At 42.1% G+C, this 4,801-nt stretch overlaps 1 pseudogene; it reads left to right on the top strand.

Annotated features, from left to right (window-relative positions):
- The first annotated feature begins 206 nt into the window (after positions 1-206).
- On the top strand, positions 207-4,587 carry LOC114625034 (annotated as a pseudogene).
- The last annotated feature ends 214 nt before the right edge of the window (positions 4,588-4,801 follow it).

The following is a 4,801-nucleotide window of genomic DNA, read 5'->3' as shown; positions in this document are numbered from 1 at the left end:
GATATGGGAGAATTGAGATTTACGCTGACGTTCTAGTGTTTGTATGATCAAGCAGGGTGGGACTTCCTGTTCTAATATGCTAGCCCCCATCAGGTGCCAAGGATGAACAGACTAAGAAAAAAAAGTGTCAAAATCCCAGACCTTGAATTTTCACTAAAGGTCTCACCAAGTGGTGTAGGACTGAGTGTCAGAGTGTTCTGTGCCAGATGCGAAAGTTCACCGTGGAAGAGCTTATAACTTGTCTGAAGTCAGAAGAAGTAGTGATTCATGCCGCCGCGCTAGAAGATCGGTTTGCAAAGCCAGTGGAGACAGCCAGAGCAAAGATAAATGAATCAGACTCAGGAACCCACAGCTAGCAGCCACAACTGTGGCAGGGAACTTGCCACCAATGCGGATGCCTCTCAGAAGCAACCTACCCACTTGCGTTCCTCTGAGGGCCCTCGTTGTCCTGCAGCCCTCCCTTACTTAGCATCCTGAATTGGCTCCAGCAGCCTGCCCCGCCTTCTTGGCATGCTTCAGGCCCAGCCCTGCCCTGCCCCCATACAGAAGCTATACTACTGATTTTTGTCACTGAGGTGACAAAACACCATGCAAAAGAAATTTAAAGGGCTTAATTTGACACACGTGACACATCCATGAGAGTACATGCTATCATGACAGAGAAGCCAAGGCAACCCAAGTGTGAGGTAACTGTAGTCAGAGAGATGGATACTGGCAATGAATCCCAGTCTGTCCTTTCTGTTTTGTTTTCCTTGTTAGTCAGACCAGGACACCAGCCCCCAAAGTGTCCTGTCAGGGCAGAAGGTATTCCAAAGAGAAACATCTGTGCTCCACCTTGTTTGGTTAGTGGACTATTAAAAACAACCCACTCCCAGGAATTAAAATTTCTCTGGAAATCCTATTCTGAAGGAGGAAAGAGGCTGGAACTCTGGTGTCAGACAGAGGAGGAATATGCCTCCCAGGAAGAGATGTTATACAGTTCTGACAACTTATTAGACTGTTCAGGAGAGACTGGAGTGGAGACAGTGACAGGTCAGTAACAGGCAATGGAAACAAGCAATGGAATGGAACCGGGTGGGGTGGGGTGGAGTGGAGTGGAGTGGAGTGGAGTGGAGTGGAGTGGAGTGGAGTGGAGTGGATTTTCTAGAACGGCATGTCAGATCAGCTACAGGAATATATACTACCACTGCAAGAACCATAGACAAACATAATCCACATAGAGTATGAACAACCTATGTTCCCAGGAGCCCACTAAGAGATGCTCTTGAGATGTTTTCTCTATATATAGGGAGGAGCTATTGAAGTCTAACATCCTACCTGGGAAGCATCAGTGTCTTCGTGATTCAGCTGTCACTATTGCCTTATGAAGATCCCCCTACATTTTAGTCTGCCCATGCCTGTCTGTGGTTTTCTGATCACTTCCATAAGACTGTTATGAACTTCCTCACATTCTCTGCTTATTCTCACTTTTGCCTACTCACTCCCCTTATGGACTCTGAGATCCTCCAGTGCTAGGGCAGTATCTTATTCTTCCTTCTATAGTCTTAACTCCTCACAGTAAGCCCAGGCCCGAGGAAGCCTTATGTAGTTAACCTTGGTTAAATGAATGGAATTCAGTTTGCTTTATGTAAAATTGACAAGCAGGAAGGATTTAAACACATGAATTCTTTTTAACCACGTGTGTGAATTGTGCACAGGGGAAAGGGATCTATTTTTGTAACTGGTGACAGCTTATTTCCCAAAGGTCATTCCAAACCAGCATGGCCCAGCTCTTTTAGCATTGTCCTTTCCAGAGGAAATTTCTACAGACAGATCCATGGCTCAGTCAGCCACCAATTTATAACTTCTAAGGGGGTATCTAGAATGTTTAGAAGGAGAATACTATTTGGGACAATGTTCTCAAACAAATGTCACTTCCTTTCAGAAAGCCAGAAATCTGTTAGTCTTCCTTCATCTCCTGGTCTTTATAACTAGTTTGTTTATACACAAATGCATGTGGTATATTTGGACACTGAAGGAAATGAGAGGCACACTACCTTTGCTAATCAGGCAGCTGCATGGAGAGGCAGTCACAAGAAAATCCAAACTCTCTGTGAGATTTAAACTTTAAATATTGTACCTGGACAAAGCAAGGTTAGACTTGTGAGTTCATCTTTGCTCATTTCATTTAATCCAAAACAGACCACAACTCCCACTTATATGAAGATTTTCTTTGAAACAAAGGATAGAGGTAGCTTTGAGATATATGTTAGAAGAAATGGAACAAAGCATCTAGGACAGGCAAGGACAGAGTCCTGAGAGTAGTGCCTACCATCAACTTTGAAGCTGGACCGTCACTGAGGGAAAATATGCAGATGGCTCACTTCAGACTCCATAAGAACTTCCTGTCTTTCTTCTCTATTTGATCCTCTAAAACACATATCCACCAACTAGCTAACTGTATAAATTATAGACATGTATTTTGTAGGGTCTGGAACTCGGCAAGTCTGAGATCATGTTGCCATTAGGTTTCTTGTCTACTGAGCTATCCCTTTCAATGATGGGGCTTGTTGAAGAGTTCTCACCTAACAAGGAGAGAGAACATAGGATCCCTGCCTGGTGAAATGGCAAAGAGAAAAGAAGAGGACATATGTGCTTATTACATTCATGAAGACGAAGCCCTTGTAGAGCAATTTCCTCTAAAAGACACCAGCTCTTCGTGCTCTCAGACTGAGTAGTGACGTTCAACATGAGTCTAGGATGAAGGGTAAACTCATGTCATAACAGTCTTATGTGCATGAAAAACAGGTGTCAGGCTCCTTAGTTTGCTTCTAGAAGATGATATAAATAAATAAAATTGATAGGAGCTATGAACTAAATGTTTGAACCTCTCCCCAAATGTATAAATACATAAATTTTGAATTTTAACCCTGATATATTTAGAGTTAGAGACTTTAGAAAATGATTGTACCTAGACTAGATTTTCAGTGTAATTCTCTATGGAATTTTAAGAGACAGAGAAGAGACCAGGAGAGACTGAAACTTTATCCTCCACTAGATCACCAAGGGAAAAGTCATGTAAGGACACACTGAGAAAGCAGCTATGTACAAAGCCAGAAAGAGTCCTTGTCAAGAATCAAAGCTGCCATTATGTCCATGCTGGACTCATTGCCTCCAGACCTATGTTGCTTAAGACACATAGCTAGTGTAACTCTGTTTTAGCTCTCTCTATTCCCAGGGACCCTGAGATCACTAAGGCAGTGTGTGACTTAGCCTTTAATATGGAATAAAGATTGGTAAATTTAAAGTGCATTGCAGTTTGGTAGAAGGCACATGGAGAATACTTTGAACTCAAGAATTGCTACTTATTTCAACTCCTATGGAGTCCTGAGAAGTTTGTTCACTGCCTCTTCATTTCCACATACTCTCCACAAAGCAAAAGTGGCATTCATCCCATTCAGATGGAATGTGTGTTCCATGTTGTATTCTAAGTCATGGAATTTTAAGTCAAATACAGCGCAGAGGTTTCTCTATCTTGTATTCTTGCTGAAGGTATTTTGAAATGGACTAGAATTTCATATTCTTGATGAGAATATGAAAAAATTACCCAGCTCTATTCTAGGAACCAAGGTCAAGATGCCCCAGCTAGTTTATCTTAGTTTCGGTTAAGCTGACTGCTGTGTAAACCTTCCCTTTACTGACTGCTTATTTTAGCCTCTGTTAAACTGCTTGCTTGCACAACTTCCCTATCCCCTCCATCTTCCAACCCCTACTCCTGCTACTGCCAAGTGAGACACAAGAATGTGGGGTTTTTGTTTGTTTCTTTGTTTTGATTTGATTTTAAAAATCCCATGCTCTGAATACTCAGTGCTACACTTGGGCTCCCAAACACCTGAGTGCAGCTTCATTAGTTGGGATAAAATCTTTGAATTGGTTATAAATTGTGTCTGAGTGGTTATCTCTGGTGGGTTCCCTATAACAGATGGAAGGGCTTTTCTTTGAAAGTAAGTGCAGTTCTCTTCCTATTTTCTATAACAGCACAAGATCAGGGTAAGAAGAAGAACTCCAGGAAGGAACTTCACATCCACAAGCCCTGCTTAAGTATCTATGTCAGGGAAAGCAGGGACAGACTGATCCTGGCAGCCAAAGTGTTGCAGCAGTTCAATGGCCAGACACCTATATTTTCCAAAGGTAGATATATTATCAGGCCCTTTGGCTTCAGAAGAAATGAAAAGATTGCTATTTACTATATAGCCCATGGATCCAAAGCAGAAGATATTCTGGAGAAAGTTCTACAGATATAGGAGTATGAGTTACAGAAAAATAACTCCTTGGATACTGGAAACTTTGGATTGAGGATTCAAGAACATATTGATCTGGACACCTGAGCATTGGAGGCTACAGCCTCGACTCCTATGTGGTGCTTGGTAGGCCAGGTTTCAGCATCTCAGACAAGGAGCTCGTACGACAGGCTGCATTGGGGCCAAGCACAGAATCAGCAAAGATGAAACTATTCACTGATTTCAGAGGATGTATAATAGGATTTATCCTCTCAGGCAAATAAATTTTACTCAAAGGCTAATAAAAATTTCTCAGAAATGCAAATAGAAATAAACAAACAAAAAGAAAAACAAGTGAGACAAGGAGCAACAGAAAGAGGAAAATGAGCACAGAGGTACATGGTCAGGGGTATCTGTGAGGAGAGATGGGAGGACGCAACTAGTGCAGGAGAAACCCCAAGCTACTTAGTGAATAAGAAAAAAACACTTGAAACTAAGGAGCTAGGAAAGGTGACCTGGGGATAATAGAATCCCTGTTTCCA

The sequence above is a fragment of the Grammomys surdaster genome, unplaced genomic scaffold, assembly GCF_004785775.1.
Source record: "Grammomys surdaster isolate TR1022 unplaced genomic scaffold, NIH_TR_1.0 212, whole genome shotgun sequence".
Lineage (NCBI taxonomy): Eukaryota > Metazoa > Chordata > Mammalia > Rodentia > Muridae > Grammomys > Grammomys surdaster.
This window is presented reverse-complemented; position numbering and strand designations above follow the sequence as displayed.